This window comes from Myxocyprinus asiaticus, chromosome 22 (assembly GCF_019703515.2).
Source record: "Myxocyprinus asiaticus isolate MX2 ecotype Aquarium Trade chromosome 22, UBuf_Myxa_2, whole genome shotgun sequence".
Taxonomy (NCBI): domain Eukaryota; kingdom Metazoa; phylum Chordata; class Actinopteri; order Cypriniformes; family Catostomidae; genus Myxocyprinus; species Myxocyprinus asiaticus.
The window spans coordinates 4,530,665-4,551,599 of record NC_059365.1 but is presented as its reverse complement, the minus strand read 5'-3'; positions in this window follow the sequence as shown (position 1 = coordinate 4,551,599).

Below are 20,935 nucleotides of genomic sequence, written 5' to 3'. Positions count from 1 at the left end.
GGGATTTGAACTAGTGAACTCCAGGGGTGGTAGCCAGCGTCTTTTACCACAGAGCTACCCAGGCCCTAATTCCATGTTTTAAAGGTTAATTCAATTTCATCATCAAAATTGTGTCTAATCAATCAACAATCATCCATGCGATTATCTAATCAGCCAATTGTGTGGCAGCTGTGCAGTGCATAAAGTCATGCAGATACAGGTCAGGAGCTTCAGTTAATGTTCACATCAACCATCAGAATGGGGAAAAAATTCTCTCAATGATTTGGAGCATGGCATGATTGTTGGTGCCAGACGGGCTGGTTTGAGTATTTCTGTAACTGCTGATCTCCTGGGATTTTCACACACAACAGTCTCTAGAATTTACTCTGAATGGTGCCAAAAACAAAAAACATCCAGTGACGGAATGCCTTGTTGATGAGAGAGGTCAACAGAGAATGGCCAGACTGGTTCGAACTGACAAAGTCTACGGTAACTCAGATAACCGCTCTGTACAATTGTGGTGAGAAGAATATCATCACATCAGAATGCTATTCTGAGATGTGGGTTGGCACTGTTTTGGTGGCACGAGGGGGACCTACACAATATTAGGCAGGTGGTTTTAATGTTGTGGCTGATCGGTGTATGTTTAACTACTATGACAATCAGGGTAATACAGTCTTTGTTCATTAAGGATCAAGCCAGTTCAGTGCAACAAATTCTATTCATCTGGATTCACCTCAAAAAGCAGATGAGAAACTGGTCATCAACTTTAAGGTGAAATACACAGACAGGCATTTTCAACAATGATTCTGAACTGATGACACTGTGGTCAAATAAATAAAGACAGCAACTTTTAATTCTAGACAAAAGATGGTTCATGAAGAGGATGCTTAATTTTCTTTCCTAATTTTGAAAGAATCACTAGCTTTTTGACCTTTAGAAATTCTACCTAAACTTTACCTTCTAAAGCAACCTGTGAATTAAAATATGTGACGATTATGTGTGTTTTTCTTTAAAGACTGACCAGTATTTCTGTTTGGAGAAAAGATATAAAAGAATTTTGGCGAAGTAGCCTCGTATTTCAAGCCCGGTGTCCCATTTCAAGCCCATTGTAGACCACAGGACTCACCACCCGAATTTGTATGTTGAGGAGTTGCTGACAGTACTTCAACCTCAAACTGAGAACACACTTTGGTCAGTTTTACAATTATATATAAAAAATAATATTATTCAAGTTATGTCTAAAACTGTAAAGATGTGTTATTGCTTGAGAAAACATTACTTGAACTAAACTTGAATCTTATTTGCTCATTGACCACAGGAAAGGAGCCAGTCACACCATCCTCGAACAAAAGACAGTCCATTGCAAAGCTCAGACATCAGTGGCAACTTTTGATGAGCTGTTCAAAGCTCACAACGTCTTCAGTCTATCCTACGAGGTAGCTCTTTGCAATTGTTAAAGCAGGATGTCCCATTTTCTTTCGTACATACAATGACTTCAGGATGCACCTCAACACTGTGCATAGACACTCCATGGATGAACTTGTGAACATTAGCCAAGATGTCACCACGCAAAGAGAAAATAAGGAGGACGTTTCAAGTGACTGACCAGACTGTACAGTTTCTGCTGAAACTTTACAGGTTCCTTCTGCTAATGATTATTATTATTATTATTTTCAAAAGGACTGTAAATCAATTGAGTTTGTTAAATATTTGAGATAGATGTAAACTGTGATTTCGATTGTAAGGAAATGTGTGTTGTTTCAACAACCAATTGGGCTAGAAATTATGGTACTGAATTTACGTACAACCCATGGAACTCTCCTGGAACATCCCATGATCTCCCATTGTTTAACAATATAGTACTACTGTTAAAAGCATAGATACAATGAGACTGATAACTGAGCATGCATAGTGCCATACTGTTACATTTTAGAAACTGACTGTTGAATGTTTAGACTTATTAAATGTGGTGCACATGTCATTTTTGTGTAATTCCAGATTTACACCATATAGTGTTAAAATAGAGGACACATAATGATGTAACAAATTACACTCTTGAGTGAGTTGATTTTTAACAACCCACACCAAAATTATTTTACACTGGTAAGTGTTGAGTAGTGTTCAATTTCAACTATGCAAAGAGTCAATATTAACATGTGTCAATGTGCCAACACTTTAAAAAGTGTTAAAATAACTGTTGGGAGTGGAACCCATGAGACACTTTCAAAGTGTCAGATTTTGAAAAAAAACAGATTCCCTATCTGTCACTCACTCGACATTGTGTCGATGTAGTGACACCAGGGGTCACTCTTGGGAGCCCTAAACACCTCTGATCTTTGAAAAAAGGCCAATGGGAATTGGCGAGTGGAATTTGCATGCCACTCCACCGGACATACGGGTATAAAAGGAGCTAGTATGCAACCACTCATTCAGATTTTCTCTTCGGAGACGAGCGGTTCTATTCATTGAAGCTGAAATCATCCACGAGTTCATTCACCTCATCTGCTGAATTTTATGGTGTATTTCAGCGGTTTCTCCCCCTCTGTACCCGTGGAGTGCAGAGAACGCCCCTGGGCGCTTCGGCAGAATAACCTGGTCGAGATGAGAGAGGCCAACAAGGCACGGTTCCTTGACGCCCCATCTCCCAGGTTGGCCTATTCAGCGACACCGTCGAGGACTTGGCCCAGCAGTTCTCGGCGGTGAAGAAGCAGACGGAGGCCATTCAACACATCCTACCCCAGCACAGCTCAAGACCCCGCAACCCGTCTGCTCATCACCAAGGGCGTCTTCCTGCAGCAAAAGTATTTCATTTTTTCACCGCATGCCCAAGAGGCTGTGGTACCCAAAACTTCAACAAAAGAGTGGTTTCCTTGTTCTCTGGGTCACATGTCAGGTGTGTATGACCGTTGTTGTGACCGCCGTCCTCCGTCCCATTTTCACAGGTTTGGCGCTCCAGCGGCGGACCCCCGCCCCTGTGTGCCCAGCTGTGGCATAAACACGCCCACACCGGGTTGGCTCCGATGGACTGCGGGGATGATGTTCCTCCTCCCCCCTCCTCGACCAATCTTATGGTGGGTATCAGGAGCCAGGTAAGTGCTTCGATGTCCCTGGACTCAGCACGGCCATGGAGCTCGAGCCCCCGCGATGTGGCGCATCAGGCTCCGCCCCCGGCGCGAGGCCCCACCCGCCTGTATGTCCGACGTGATTATCCCCTTGGTCCCCCTCACCCGGAGTTTGGACGCGTGGCTTGTGCTTTCCAACCCGTGCGATGGCTGACCCAGACCGTCCAACTCAGCTATGTGATTCAGTTCGCCAGGTGCTTGCCCAGGTTCAGCGGCGTCCGCTTCACCTCGGTAAGGGCGAGAGCGCCGCTACCTTGCGTGCGGAATTCGCGACCCTTCTGCGCAAGGGCGCGATAGAGCCTTTCCCTCCAGCTGAGATGAAGAAAGGGTTTTACAGCCCCGACTTCATCGTACTGAGAAAGGCGGTGGGTTGCGGCCAATCTTGGACCTGCGAGTTCTGAACCGGGCCTTGCACAGACTCCCGTTCAAGATGCTAGCCCAAAAACCCATTTTAGCGTGCGTCCGGCATCAAGATTGGTTCGCGGCAGTAGACCTGAAGGATGCGTACTTCCACGTCTTGGTTTTACCTCGACACAGACCCTACCTGCGGTTTGCTTTCGAGGGCCGGGCGTACCAGCACAAGGTGCTCCCCTTCGGCCTGTCCTTGTCCCCTCGCGTCTTCACGAAGGTCGCAGAGGCAGCCCTTGCCCCGCTAAGGGAAGTGGGCATCCGCATACTCAACTACCTCAATGACTGGCTGATCCTAGTTCACACTCGAGAGTTACTGTGCGCACACAGGGACCTGGTGCTCAGGCACCTCAGCCATCTAGGGCTTCTGGTCAACTGGGAAAAGAGCTAGCTCTCCCCGGTTCAGAGCATCTCTTTTCTCGGCTTGGAGTTGGACTCAGTCTCGATGACGGTGCGCCTCACGAATGAGCATGCACAGTCGGTGCTGAACTGTCTGAAGGCGTTCAGACAGAAGACAGCAGTTCCACTGAAACATTTTTAGAAGCTCCTGGGGCATATGGCATCCTCTGCGGTTACCACACCGCTAGTCCACGTAACACAGTTCAGTAGTTGTGGCGTTTTTTGTTTAGGGACCCCTAATGTCACTACATCAACACAATGTCGAGTGAGTGACAGATAGGGAACGTCCTGGTTACTTTCGTAACCTCCGTTCCCTGATGGAGGGAACGAGACATTGTGTCCCTCTTGCCACAATGCTGAACTACCCGCTGAAATGGCCGGGACCTTGTCTCAGCTCCTCAGCACAAAACCTGAATGAGTGGTTGCATACCAGCTCCTTTTATACCCAGGATGTTTTGCTGTGTAGTCTGCAGGAGCTGTGTGCATCACAGTGAATAAGCACTTTGTCATCTACTAAAATAAGTGCAGCACGCAATGCTCATAAATTGAGCGAATGAGTGGCTTCACACATTCACTTTGCGGCATGTAGTACTTGCAGACTGTATTTTAATTAAACCGCAACTAGATAATTAAACACTAGGACATATCACAAATTGAATTTGATTAATTGTCACAGAGCATGTGCTCAAATGAGCGTGTAAGCATTTGAAAGCAGCCGTTTGTCAGTCAGACAGCACGCAGGGATCAAATTGAGTTGGTGCTCGGTACTACCGGTAATGAAGAAACACTGGTATCATTACAACAAGTTTATTGGAATAAACTTTCCCAGAGATCACAAACAGAGTTGTCCTTTGTTTCAAATTGCATTTAGACTGTGTACAAGATGTACAGTTTTACCATTAGATATGTAGCAGATGTTAAAATTTATATTTTTTGGGGGGGGGGGTAAAAAGCATATGAATATAAAGTTAATTTCACCATATTGTGGGATATCCTAAAAGAAATCTGTGTTGTAAAATGTTTTATTTTTACACTAAGTCACATTACTTAGTGTAATTTCAAAATTAGTTAAATTCAATGTAGGACTTTTATTTTGAAAATGCTGTCCAGAAAAGCTTTGGTTTTAAGTGCCTTTTGTCAGTCCTCACTGAACTTGAGACTGACAGGAATGGTTTCACCGGACAATCCATTAATTGAAACCTATCCTTTGATATATCCACACAGATCACAGCGGCCAATAAACAAGCCAAGTTTGAGTTTGTAAACTGGTGTCTGGTCTCATTATTATCTGCACACACACACACATGCAGAGTGAAAGGACAGGACAGAGGCGGTTACAGCTACATATGCACAAATTGTGAATTCAATATATTGTGAAGCCCTAGTCACCATATAGGCTACTCGCTCACCTTAAAGTCGTTCCAAACCTGTGACTTTTTTCACCCGTGGAACATAAGAATCAGAGGAGAGATTGTGTCTGTCAAGTTCTGAGAGCACATGAAAGTACTACAAAAGTCATCTAGATCACTTCTGCGCTATATTTCAAGATTTGAGCAAGGAACAGACCCAAATTGAAGTCTTAGTTCACTGAAAATCTTCCTCTTTACCCATTCGAATCTGGCATGCACGCAAGAATGTCTTTGTTTACATTAGCGCAGAGCAGTGAGCGCACCTGACACCATATAAGGAGAGAGGAAAGGGAAGAGGAAATTGCAAACACTGGTTTTGGGGTCTTTTGTCACAGCAGCAAATTTGAATGTAAAAGTGAATGAGATTTGAAAATGGGGCATTGAAGAAGAGCCATATCTAGAAACCAGAAGATTTTGGGGGTGGGCCAGTAAGCAACCACATAGCAATGTTCCACCTTCAGCATAGTGGTGACAAGTTTTGCCTGGGCAAGCACCGCTCTTCAGAAAATGTAAACATTTAGTTTTCAATCGCTGAATGTGATGGGTAATGTAAATTCTGCATATCTCTGTAGTGATTGGCTGAATGCTTTGGCCAGGTGTCTGCCCTGATAAAACGAGCCAAGCCTTGCTGTTCCCCAGTCACCATGCAATGCTTTGATTAGTTTTCCTTGCATCTGACTCAGCAGATTTTCTGCAAGGCCAGCAAAAGCATGTGCAATTTGGAATCTACAACTGGTATCTCTTCAAAATTAGTTACAGTATAAAAATGCATTCAAATGTAGATTGTTATCTTTTTGGGCCCTAAAGGATTGTGAGGTGCTTTAACAGAAAGCATAATAGCAACTGTCAAGATCTAAAAAGCTGGAGGATTAGCCACTGGGGTGAAATATAGAACTAACAGAAAAAAACATCAACATCACATGAGCAGCGTAAAAGCAAAGTTGACTTCTCATTTCGCAGTAAATCCTCCTCGACTTCACCCATTAAGAGGTGCTTCTTGAAAGCAGACACGGCAAGCCAAGGAAAATACAACAGAATCTGTTTTAGCAGCTTGTTTAATGCATTAAGGATGAAGGTCAAGTTGGCATGTGTAATGTTAAAGGAACAGTTGCCCCAAAATAAAGTCTGTCATCATTTACTCACCTTCATGTTGCTCCAAACCCACTGTGCCTCAGTTACCATTCACTTTATTACATGGGGAAAATAATGCAGTAAACGTGAATGGTGACAAAGCCTATGATTTTTGCCTAACATTTCTTTGCAATCCTTCCAGGATTTTGTGAACTTGCAATCATACGAATTATTGCAAGTTCAGCCACTCGTTATATGTGATAGCTTGCAATTTTGTGTTATTTCCGCAATTTTTCCACATAATCTGTAAATCTGAGGTAATAAGATCTCTTTCTCCATATCTGACAGCAGCAAAACAAATGCTTAAAGTTTGATGCAGTCTTGACATCTCCAACTGCACAGATGCTATTTTATCATCTCCATAAAGGGTTGCCAACTGTCCCATTTTAGCCGGGACGTCCCAAATCTTGGCCGAAATGATGACATCCCGTACGGGATACCTATTGTCCTGTATTGTTGATCCTAGACACTTAAGGGGGATCCTATTGCGTTCACTATTAAAAGTCAAACACTATCAAAGTTCATGTCATGTATTTACTTAAAATGAGTAAAATGTGATTAGAATTTAAAGTGCTCAATAATTGCAGTTATCTCAAATAATCACAGTTAGATCAAATGATCGCTATCAGGCGATGTTATAATCGCAACAGGTCTTTAGTTTACAGCTGTATTGTAGGTCTATTATTTTAACCATGCCAAAGTTACTTGCATTGTGTGAGGCAAAAAAGTTTAATATAAAAGAATAAGAACCTTCTATTGAACTCATATTAGCCAAATCTTGGGTTTCACTTTCAAAATTTTGCTGAACAGCCTATGATATGTTGTTTAATGCAGGCGCAGGTTAAAAAAATAGATGTAGATTTTGTTTGATGATTGTAATAGTGAGAACATGTTCCACCATCACCCCCCAGTGTTTACATAAAACCATAAAAACCTGCCCCATAGAGTGTGACAATATGCCCCACTATTGGTCAATGTGTGTAAAATGAACTTTATCTTTTTCCTGTGCAAGAACAGTGAAAATGTTTATTTTGCAGGATCCATTTTTTTTTATTGCCTTTTTAGTGCTCGGCTCTAGCATGCAACGTATATTTCTCTCTACCTGCCCTGTTAATTGTCACATATGTAATTTGTTCAAGTTATCATACGGTAGTTGTTTTGTAAAGAAATCATTCCTATAGTAACACAAATGCAGTATTTAATGAAAATAAACATGCACAAGAATGACTCAAAGCCAAAGGCTCTTTCACCATCAAAAAGATCACCATCATTCATTCAGTATGTGTAAAATCCTTTTTAGGGTTATTGGCTACAAACATAAACAAGGAAAAAGTTGCACTCCACACAAAATGCCTGTAGCTTGGTCTCTGCTTGTCAAACACTGCAGATTGAAGAGCACATGAGGTATTATTGAAGGTATTTTATACTCATTTGCACTCATTACGTGACCTGTCAAACAGATCTGTCACAGGTGTTTAATGAAGATTACAAAAGCCTTAACCTCCTGAGACCCCCGCGTGACTGCTGTGTGCATTTTCTGTTTCCCTTTTTGATTTGTAACTAGTAGCACCTAATAAACAAGCAAAAAAACAAAAAAAAAAAATTCAACAAAATACATTAAAAAATTATATATATATATATATATATATATATATATATATATATATATATATATATATATATATATATATATATATATATATATATATATATATATATATATATATATTTTTTTTTTTTTTTTAGAGCAAATAGTTTTCCTAAAAATGTTTGTCCACATATGTGGACAGCAAGACTACATTGAGAAATTTTAAATAACACTAAGCTATAAAAAGTCTGATTTTTTAATCAAATTGTTTATGTTTCCAGGAGTGTTGGTTATTCATGTTTTTGAGATGTTACAGACATTACAGCTGATTTTCTGTAAAGCTAAATAAATCATTCTTATTCAAAGTAATGGCCAGCATCATACAATCACTGCCAACCATTTATACATTATAAATTCTGAATCTATGTACTGATTACCATTGTCCCATGTCTGCCAAACATGTTGAGTGATCCAAACATCATCTGCAGACTGAAACTGAACTTTAAATAGGAAGTTTAGATTGAATGCATTTAGCTACATAAAAAAACTATACGATGCTTCCTTACTCCCTATTTAGTAATGACTTAACCTCCAGTGTGCTGTCTGTCTGCACTGGTCTCAGAACAGATCACAATGCACCATACTTTCATCCTAACTCCATATAAAGCCTCTGAAAGCTACATTTTTCAGCTTTTGGATGAACCCATTTATTCTCATGGTAATACACAGTTAATATAGGAATGCATTGTATCGCACAGAGATAACAAAATAAAATATAACAAAATGTATATTAAAATGAAGCAAAATGACCCACAGATGTGTTAATTTTGAAAGTTATTCAAAATAACTAACATGTTTTTTCTACTTTTGAGGAAATGCAGTACGAGTTTCCACATATGTGGACATCATGTTTATCAGGGTGCTGACGCGCCAAAAATTTACAGATTTTTTAATGCGGCATATCAAACAAAACTAGAGACTCTCCTTTTTACAACCAAACAGGTTTCAGTGAAAAAAACATAAAGAGATTTGTTACCAGAAGCACTTTTGTTGGTGCTGCGTCTGTTGGAGCGCTTCACGGAAATCGATGGCATGCTGTTGTGTCACGTGACTCGGTGAGCCAGAAGTTAACCCTTTACATGACAGTCTAGTGTCTTGTGAACAGTATTCAGTCTGTTTTTATCCTTTTAAATTATGCATTGCGTATAGCGAAATCAAAATACAACGTCCACACATGTGGACGCGGGGTCGCATGAGGTTAAATAAAATAAAACCTATAAGGCAAATTTCGACCTCTGTTTTGGATTTATTAGGCTAAACCTCATATAGCTCTCAAGAGGGTTTCAGAAAAAGTGGTTTATTTCAGGAGGTGAATAAATGAGAGATTAAAATATCATTGCTTTTATATTCATTTTTATTTTAGACTTTCTTCATTACAGTGCATCCGGAAAGTATTCACAGCGCTTCTCTTTTTCCACATTTTGTTATGTTACAGCCTTATTCCAAAATGGATTAAATTCATTATTTTCCGCAAAATTCTACAAACAATACCCCATAATGACAACGTGAAAGAAGTTTGTTTGAAATCTTTGCAAAATTATTAAAAACAAAAAACGAAAAAAATCACATGTACATAAGTATTCACAGCCTTTGCCATGACACTCAAAATTGTCAGTTACTATTTTAATCTTTGACAGTACACCACAATATGAAATGGCATCTCAAATATTCTGCCACTTTTACCATTCATGCAGCAACATATAAAAAGCATAGTTTGAATGAAATTTCCAAGTGCAACACTTTTGATTTCTGCACAAAATGGTGTACCATAAAGTTTAATACCCAGAGACAGGATTCTGTTCCTTTGTATGATCTCTAAGATTGTAAATCTCATTGAAGACCTCACATTTCATGCTCATATTTCTGTTACATGTCATCGCTATCTACTCTGTGAGCTTTGACTGGCTGGAATCAGCGGGCTATTTTTAGCACTATTCCCATGACAATAGAAAGTCTTTGACACAATGCTTTGATGTAGCCAAAATTTGCTGGCAATATGGTCAAAAGTTACTGAACCAATCAATAAACCAATCAATCAGAGAGAAAATTTGGGATATTTAAAAAACAAAATCAAAACAGTCATCATGTACTCACCCTCATGTTGTTCCAAATTCATATGACTTTCTTATTGATGTGGAACACAAAAGGAGATGTTAGGCAGAATGACAGCCTCAGTCACCATTCACTTTCATTCAACCTTTTTCCGATACACTTTAAGTCACATAATAGCCAACCTGCACAGTTGATGACATTTTGTTGGTTGTGGTTACGGCTGTTGTGTTGTATTTGATGAGTGCATTGAGGAGAAAGAGGTCCTTTTTTACTTTGGATAATAAAGAGAGGACTTGATAGAAGAAATGAGAAGGTAAGGATTATATACAGAATGGGTGAAAAATAGGTTTTGATTGCTCGCCTTTTATCACATGGACTCCATTTACTATTTGGCAAATGTAAATTTCCCATAGGTGTCACATGCACTCCCAGAGATTGCCAATTCCCCCCAGCAGGGGTCCCAGGCACCAGACAATTGACCATCTGTTTCCATAGTTACAGGCACACTGTGATGGCATCAACACGCATTGCCTTGAGATTTCACCCAAGTTGCAAAGGCAGAATGGTTTTGAAGGTGCTGAAAAAGTCACAGAACACATTCCTGACAATGGTGTCAGCCTTATCCAGATGGGAGAACACCCTTTGGAACATGGAGATCAGGGAGCCATCCACACCTGCTGTGCAGACTGCAGTGAGTCCAAATAGACTGAGACCAGGGTTTGGAGCTTTAAAAAGACCTGCCTTTCAAAGGTCTTCATGATGTTTTAAAGTACAGCAATTGGTCTGTAGTCCTTATGGATGCTGAGATGTCTCATCTTTGGCACTGGAAGATTGCAGGATGCTAAAACGCCCCACATCTGGCTTCCTGGCTGCATGCTTGATTCACAGATGTCTTGGAAAAGAACCAGTGGACTCAAGGTGGTGTCCTCGCTTCAGTGGAGGTATTGTGTGGAAGGTGAGAGAAAGGTGGCAGAAAGGGACAAAAGCCATCCCAGGTAGCATGTTGGGGTAGTCTAGGGCTGGTTTCTCATTCCTACTCCTGAAGAGTCACCTTCCTGCAGAGTTTAGTTCCAACCCTGCTTTAACACTCTTATCTGTAATTTTCTAGTAAACCCAAAACCTTGTTTAATTGGTTCAGGTGTGTTAATTTCGACTTTGTCCACATGTTTTTCTGAAAATGCAGTTTTCGCCCTCTGTTTTTTAAAGAAAATAATCCTGTTCACAGCAACAGCGTTTAAGGAAATCTCTATTCGACAATGCAAAAATGCTTACACATAACCATGCTTGGCCAGGAGTTGGCGACATTGTGCCGTAAAGCATTTATCTAAAAAAACCACAGAAGAAAGGGCATGCGTATAGAGCGCAACAGTCTGGTTCCAGAAGCAAAAATGCCATTCATTTTCTCCATAGGGGAATTATTTATTAATGATAACTTATAAACCTTAAAAGACAGACCTACTGTGAGCTCTGAGGTTGTTAATTGATGATATATGCTTCTGTTGAAGTCATCAGTCTGCGTTATTTCACTTAAAAAAAAATAAAAAAAAAAAAAAAATAGAAGAAATACTAAGACTTAGTAACTTTTCCTCCACTTGCCATATGAACATACCAAAAAATATTTGTGCATCTTTGGTCTTCGCGGTCGCAATCAGACTACACAGTAGGTGACTGCATAGAACACTGCAGCCATCTACTGGCTATTATTGTCACAACAGGTGTGTTGCAGTGGTGATTTACAAGTCATGTTATTTATATTTTGTTCACCAGATGGTAGCAATCTGCCTCCAATACATGTCACATTCTCATATTTTCTTCATGTTTCAACTTATAGAAGTGTTGGTTTTTATTGTACTAAAGTTGTTCTACATTTGTTTATTTGCTTATGTAAATAAGATCAAAATAGCATAAAATCCCAAAAGAAGTGCATAATTGTATTGTTATTACTTCAGGGAAGAAGAAATGGTATCATTACACTATGTAACACAGTTTTTGTTCCTGGGTAGTAAGTGTTATTTCCTAATCGCTTATGCCTCAAATGTATAGAAAATGGCTATTATTCCCCACAAACTTTGCTTTTGTGACCAGGACAGTGATATTTTGAAATTTACCTATTTCCAATGAGAAAATGGGCAAATTTGTGTCTTTTCGTTCACATAAAGTCAGAAAAAAACAACGTATGAATCCAAAATTCTTCTTTATCTGTGGTCTGACGAAGACACCGGCTTTGACCTTTGCCTCAGACAGCTTAGGGAAGAAGTCTTGAAGGCTGCCGACTCCTTATCTTGAGCTCTGACAAATTGTTTCATAAGGCCCAAGTTGATGTGCAGTGGTGGCGTCAGCACCTTCCGGGGGTCCACCAGTGGCTCCCACTTGACGTTGTTCCTCCCAACAGAGAACTCGGTCCACTGTAGCCAGTCCCGCCTGTGGTAGTGCGCCTTTGTGTCCCTGCTGTCCCAAAGGCAAAGATAGCAGGGAAACTTGGTAAAACCGCCTTGGAGACCAATCAGGAATGCCACCATTTTGAAGTCTCCTATGACTTCCCAGCCATACTCATCATACTTCAAGGCGTCCAGCAAGGTCTTGATGCTGTTATAATCCTCTTTGAGGTGCACCGAGTGAGCCAGGGGAAGAGATGGGTACTTGTTACCATTATGGACCAGCACGGCTTTGAATATTACTTTAGTATAAGTACGTTAATTTGGATTCATATGTTGTTTTTCTCTGACTTTATGTGAACGAAAAGACACAAATTCACCCGTTTTCTCATTGGAAATAGGTAAATTTCAAAATATCACTGTTCTGGTCACAAAAGCAAAGTTTGTGAGGAATAATAGCCATTTTCTATACTTTTGAGGCATAAGAAATTAGGAAATATCACTTACAACCCAGGGGGGTAGTGGTGGCTCAGCAGTTAAGGCTCTGGGTTACTGATCAGAAGGTCAGGGGCTAAAGCCCCAGCACTGCCAAGATGCCACTGTTGGGCCCTTGCCCAGTATTTAGAAACAACCATTGCCATGCAAAACTTGTGTTCATGATGTCACTGTATTCCAAAATCTCAGTTTCACCAGATCCAAATCCATCCATTTTGAAAAGTCTTCACTTTGGTAGACATTTTCAAAAACTTAAATTTTCAGTGACCTAAAACGCCATTAACGTGTGGATAAATGGCCAAAAAGCAGAGAAAACTCACTCAGTTAAGGTCTTAAAGTCTCTACTAATGAGCTGATTAGTTAAATGAGTTGTGTTAAATAAGAAAGACATCCAATATATGGGGATAGGATTGAGAACAACTAAACTAAAGAACAGTTTCACAAGTGCACCCATAAACATTCAGTTCATATGCCAAACTATTCAATCCAGCTTCATTGCTTTCGTAGATGCATTCTGAATCTAGAAGTGGAGCAATGTTGCTTTAAAGACAAAGAAATTATGCCATTTTGTTCAATTGAAAGATGCAATAATCCATCATCCACTGAAATAATTTTGTTGACATTGGCTGCAGAGAGATTTTGGCAATTGAAACAGTGTTTGACAAGTGGATATATTGGTTGGAAAGAGCCCATCACCCTTTCATGGCATTCAAGGATTATAGACACGCAGGCGATTTACTGTAAAATCAGCCAAACATGTCAACCCTTGTCAAGCGTGCCAGGCATTAATGTTTAACATGTTTAACTTCACTTTAAACATGGATGAACCCCAGGGAATGGATAATCCAGACACCAGATCAACTGTTTCCATAGTTACCACCATGTACCACCCGTTGTTTATCTCACAATCATTCACATGTTAAATACTTTGACTTGTTCTGGTTACTAAGTCTTGTTTGCCATCACTAACACCTTGTTTTATCGGTATTCTTTGTTTTTGATCTGGCCCATTCCATTGAGTGTTCCTCCTTGGATTCTCTCTTGGTTTTGACCTTGCTTGACCTCAAACCCTCATGAAACAGTGGCTGTTGGAATTAGGATGCAAATAATGTGAGAGGGATGACATGGCTTTGTTTGCTAATTAGCATTGAGATGTCAGGTACTATCATGGGACAGAGGCATTATTGCACATAGCAACAGAAGCATCAAAAGTTAGGTAGCACAGGGAGGGAACAGGTTAATTTGGCAGCTTATAAGGGCAGATCTCAAGAGTGCGATTTCAAATTCCAATACAACCACACTGTCAATTGAAAATCAATGTGGTGAGATCCTCATTTTCTATCTACGTATAATGAAAAGGTCACGTAGCCTAGTGGTTTATGCACATGCTCTAAAATGTTAAAGGACCAATACAGTGCATCCGGAAAGTATTCACAGCGCTTCACTTTTTCCACATTTTGTTATGTTACAGCCTTATTCCAAAATGGATTAAATTCATTATTTTCTCCAAAATTCTACAAACAATACCCCATAATGACAACGTGAAAGAAGTTTGTTTTAAATCTTTGCAAATTTATTAAAAATAAAAAATGAAAAAAAAAAAAAATCACATGTACATAAGTATTCACAGCCTTTGCTCAATACTTTGTTGAAGCACCTTTGGCACCAATTACAGTCTCAAGTCTTTTTGAGTATGATGCTACAAGCTTGGCACACCTATTTTGGGCAGTTTCTCCCATTCTTCTTTGCAGGACCTCTCAAGCTCCATCAGGTTGGATGGGGAGCATCGGTGCACAGCCATTTTCAGATCTCTCCAGAGACGTTCAATCGGGTTCAAGTCTGGGCTCTGGCTGGGCCACTCAAGGACATTCACAGAGTTGTCCTGGAGCCACTCCTTTGTTATCTTGGTTGTGTGCTTAGGGTCGTTGTCCTGTTGGAAGATGAACCTTCACCCCAGTCTGAGGTCCAGAGTGCTCTGGAGCAGGTTTTCATCAAGGATGTCTCTGTACATTGCTGCATTCATCTTTCTCTCGATCCTGACTAGTCTCCCAGTTCCTGCCTCTGAAAAACATCCCCATAGCATGATGCTGCCACCACCATGCTTCACTGTAGGGATGGTATTGGCCAGGTGATGAGCGGTGCCTGGTTTCCTCCAGACATGACGCTTGCCATTCAGGCCAAAGAGTTCAATCTTTGTTTCTCATGGTCTGAGAGTCCTTCAGGTGCCTTTTGGCAAACTCCAGGCGGGCTGTCATGTGCCTTTTACTGAGAAGTGGCTTCCGTCTGGCCACTCTACCATACAGGCCTGATTGGTGGCGTGCTGCAGAGATGGTTGTTCTTCTGGAAGGCTCTCCTCTCTCCACAGAGAAATGCTAGAGCTCTGTCAGAGTGACCATCGGGTTCTTGGTCACCTCCCTGACTAAGGCCCTTCTCCCCTGTTTGCTCAGTTTGCCAGCTCTAGGAAGAGTCCTGGTGGTTCCAAACTTCTTCCATTTATGGATGATGGAGGCCACTGTGCTCATTGGGACCTTCAATGCTGCAGAAATTTTTCTGTACCCTTCCCCAGATCTGTGCCTCGATACAATCCTGTCTCGGAGGTCAACAGACAATTCCTTGGACTTCATGGCTTGGTTTGTGCTCTGACATGCACTGTTAACTGTGGGACCTTATATAGACAGGTGTGTGCCTTTCCAAATCATGTCCAATCAACTGAATTTACCACAGGTGGGCTCCAATCAAGTTGTAGAAACATCTCATGGATGATCAGTGGAAACAGGATGCACCTGAGCTCAATTTTGAGTGTCATGGCAAAGGCTGTGAATACTTATGTACATGTGATTTTTTTTTGTTTTTTATTTTTAATAAATTTGTAAAGATTTCAAACAAACTTCTTTCATGTTGTCATTATGGGGTATTGTTTGTAGAATTTTGAGGAAAATAATGAATTTAATCCATTTTGGAATAAGGCTGTAACAACAAAATGTGGAAAAAGTGAAGCCAATATTTTTTTTGTTACGCATTAAAAAAAATACATATTTTTACTGCCATAGAAAACCATTATAGAACTTTTAACGTGGCTTAATGTCCTAATACAGTGGCCTTGAAAGACCAAAATTATTTTGCTTAAGCTCAATCGACAGCATTTGTGGCATAATGTTGATTACCACAAAAAATTATTTCAACTTGTCCCTCCTTTTCTTTCAATTTTTAAAAAAAATCTGAGGCACTTACAGTAGAAGTGAATGGGGCCAATCCGTAAACATTAAAATACTCACTGTTTCAAAAGTATAGCTACAAGACGTAAACAATATGTGTGTTAACATGATTTTAGTGTGATAAAATCGCTTACTACTGTGTTGTTACATCCAATTTTACAACTTTGTTGCCACGATGACGTGATGCCGTAAACCATGTAATCCTGCAAAATCGATGATTTAAACAACTTTACAGTGCAAATAATACACTATTTTTAACAGAAGAATTAATGCAAGTGTTTTATGAAATTATAAGTTTCACATTTCTGCCTTTAAACCCTCAAAAATTGGCCCCATTCACTTTCATTGAAAATGTCTCACTGTAACTCTGATTTTTGCTATTTATAAAGGAAAGGTTGGAATGAGTCAAAATGATTTTTTGTGGTAATCAGAATGCTGACGATTGAGCTTAACTTGAATTAAACCCAGAATATTCCTTTAAACGTTTTCCTCCATAGAAAACCATTATAAATAAAACACTTACCGTGGCTTAATGTACTTAAGACAGTTAAAATTAACCAAATTAAATTTGCCCCTTATTGATAATGGCTTAACTGGAATGAAAGCAAAGAAATCTGACTGTCAGTATGAAGGACTTAACATGGTCAATGTTACAAATTTGCTTACATTTAATTAATGAGCTAGAAAAAAGTAGATTTTGACAAAATAAAAAAATAAAAATAAAAATTATATATATATATATATATATATATATATATATATATATATATATATATATATATATATATATATATATATATATATATATATATATAATGTATATATGTATGTAATAGTTGAAGTCAGAAGTTTACATACACCTTAGCCAAATACATTTAAACGTCCTGGTTACTTTCGTAACCTCCGTTCCCTGATGAAGGGAACGAGACGTTGTGTCAATGTAGTGACACTAGAGGTCACTCTTGGGAGCCTCAAACACCTCTTATTTTGAAAAAAGGCCAATGGGAATTGGCAAGTGGAATTTGCATGCCACTCCCCCGAACATACGGGTATAAATGGAGCTGGCTCGCAACCACTCATTCAGGTTTTGTGCTGAGGAGCCGAGACAAGGTCCCAGTCATTTCAGCAGGTAGTTCAGTATTGTGGCAAGAGGGACACAATGTCTCATTCCCTCCATCAGGGAATGGAGGTTACGAAAGTAACCAGGACGTTCCCTATCTGTCACTCACTCGACGTTGTGTCGATGTAGTGACACTAGGGGTCCCTATACGAAACGCCACAATAAGTTGAACTGTGTTACTGGTGGTGCGAGATGGGCAGAACGCTATGTGCCTCATAGCCAGCACACCAGTCTGTCACGTAACCTCCCCCAACGCTCTTATGAGTGTCGAACGGTCCTTTGGGAACAAGTCGACTTGCTCAACAAATAGGGACAGTGGAATTTTGTTTACCGGCTGAGGGCCATAAGTGTCTACGTCGGGGGGAGTCACTCTCAAGGGAAGACACCGCGGAGACCACACCCCACCCGGGGGGGGGGGGGGGGGGGTGGGCATTTCGAGTGGAAATACGTCACATGGACTTACCGAGTCTTGTCGGAAGTATGTCATGTAGAGAAGTCCCATGGTAGGTCCTACCCAAAGGGGGAGGAGCTCTACAAACACGGTGACAAGGAAGACACAGTTTACCAACAGGGAAATGATTTAGCGAAAGATATATCACATGGGGTCACCTATGGGGAACCAATGCATTTGGAGCACTTACCCCAGTACAGGGCTTAGTTAGCACATGTACAGGGCCGGCAGTGAGTTTGTCCGCAAACTCATCTGCCACAGGGCTAAGGAGGAAAGTCATCCAGGGATAACAACTTGTGAACATGACTGGGAGTCAAAAGCGCATGTCTTCACCTCAGGGGAGGGGAAAGGCGCTATGCACAAGCAGTACACCCGGCCAGCTGTCCCGGAACTCACCTGCTCGTACCTGACAATGTATGGGACGAGACCGGCTCAACCCAGAGATTGTAGACCCTCGCAAAGGTGTTGGGTGTTGCCCAGCCCGCTGCGCTGCAGATGTCTGCCAAAGAGGTGCCATTGGTCAGGGCCCAGGAGGCCGCCACACTCCTAGTAGAGTGGGTTCATAGCCCCACGGGGGGTGGCACATCCTGAGTGTGATATGCCATCAGGATGGTGTCAATGACCCAATGAGCGATCCTCTGTTTGGAGACAGCACTCCCTTTCCGCTGTCTGCCAAAGCAGACAAAGAGCTGTTCGGAGCTCCTAAAGCTCTGCGTGTGATCCAAATAGATGCGTAAAGCACACGCCGGACACAGCAACGCCAAGGCTAGGTCTGCCTCCTCCCGGGTCAGCGCTTGCAGGTTCACCACCTGATCCCTAAACGGGGTCGTGGGAACTTTGGGCACATAGTCCGGTTGGGGTCTCAGGATCATGTGAGAGTAAACCGGACCGAAATCCAGGCACGTTTCGCTGACAGAGAACACTTGAAGGTCACCTACCCTCTTGATTGAAGTGAGCACAGTCAGGAGGGCAGTCTTCAAAGAGAGTGCCTTATGCTCAACTGACTCCAGGGGCTCAAAGGGAGCTCCCCGTACACCCCGAAGGACTACAGAGAGGTCCCACGAGGGGATGAGGTGCGGTCTGGAGGGATTCAACCTCCTAGCGCCTCTCAGGAACCTGATGATCAAGTTGTGCTTCCCCAAATACTTACCATCTACTGCATTGTGATGTGCCGAAATGGCGGCTACATACACCTTCAAGGTGGAGGGGGACAGCCGCCCCTCCAGCCTCTCCTGCAGGAAGGAAAGCACCGATCCGACTGCGCATCTCTGGGGGTCTTCACGTCGGGAAGAACACCACTTAGCGAACAGACGCCACTTCAAGGCATACAGGCGTCTCATAGAGGGAGCCCTAGCCGGAGTGATCGTGTCTGCCACCACGGGTGGTAGGCCACTTAAGTTTTCTTCATCCCGTCCAAGGGCCAGACGTGGAGATTCCAGAGGTCTGGTCACGGGTGCCAGATGTTGCCCTGTCCCTGAGAAAGAAGGTCATTCCTAAGGGGAATTCACCGGGGGGGGGGGGGGGCTGTCACGAGGAGTGTGAGGTCCGAGAACCACATCTGGGTGGGCCAGTAGGGTGCTACATAGGACGACCTGCTCCTCATTCTCCCTAATCAAAGGCCGGAGCCACCGTAGGGCGAGCAGTACTGCCAACAACTCGAGGCAGTTGATGTGCCAACGCAGCCGCGGGCCAGTCCGGCGGCTGCATGCCCGTTGCATACAGTGTCCCAGCCCGTCTTGGAGGTGTCCGTCTTAACCACGATGTGCCTGGAGACCTGCTCTAGGGGAACCCCTGCCCGTAGAAATGCTAGGTTGGTCCAAGGGCTGAAGAGGCGGCGACAGATCGGCGTGATGACCATGCGATGTGTCCCACGGCGCCATGCCCATCTCGGGACTCGAGTCTGAAGCCAGTGCTGAAGCTGTCTCATATGCATCAACCCGAGCGGTGTTGAGGATGCCATATGCCCCAGGAGCCTCTGAAAAAGTTTCAGTGGAACCGCTGTCCTCCATCTGAATGCCTTCAGACAGTTCAGCACTGACTGTGCGTGCTCGTTTATGAGGTGCGCCGTCATCGAGACTGAGTCTAACACCAAGCCGAGAAAAGAGATGCACTGAACTGGTGAGAGCTTGCTCTTTTCCCAGTTGACCCGAAGCCCCAGCCGGCTGAGGTGCATGAGCATCAGGTCCCTATGTGCACACAACACATCCCGAGAGTGAGCTAGGATTAGCCAGTCGTCGAGATAGTCGAGTATGCGGATGCCCACTGCCCTTAGCGGGGCAAGGGCTGCCTCTGCGACCTTCTTGAAGACGCGAGGGGATCAAGGACAGGCCGAAGGGGAGGACCTTGTACTGGTACGCCCGGCCCTCGAAAGCTAACCGCAGGAAGGGTCTGTGTCGAGGTAAAACTGAGACGTGGAAGTACACATCATTCAGGTCTACAACCGCGAACCAATCTCGATGCCGGACGCTCGCTAGAATGCGTTTTTGTGTCAGCATCTTGAACAGGAGTCTGTGCAAAGCCTTGTTCAGTACTCGCAGGTCCAAGATTGGCCGCAACCCACCGCCTTTCTTCGGTACGATGAAGTAGGGGCTGTAAAACCCCTTCTTCATCTCGGCCAGAGGGACAGGTTCTATTGAAACCTTCTGTAGAAGGGTAGCGATCTCCGCACGCAAGGAAGCGCCGTTCTCGCCCTTCACCGAAGTGAAGCGGACGCCGCTGAACCTGGGCGGTATATATATATACACACACACACACACACACAAATAAAAGTTATGGCGTAAAATGAAGACATGTAAAAATGTAAGCCATTTCATGGTGCCAGTTTGCTAATTTGAGTGCATGTTGACATTAAAGCAAAAGTTGCACGCACAAAATCCTAAGGAATTCTGACATTCATGTAAATTTCTCAACCTTTTTACTCAAATTGCTGTGCCGAATATATAATTTATAATTAGGTTTTGTATTAGTTTATAAAAAAGTGGAGTGGGGGGCCTGAGTAGCTCAGTGGTAAAAGATTCTGCCTACCACCCCTGGAGTTCACCAGTTTGAATCCCAGGGCATGCTGAGTGACTCCAGCCAGCTCTCCTAAGCAACCAAATTGGCCCGGTTGCTAGGGAGGGTAGAGTCAC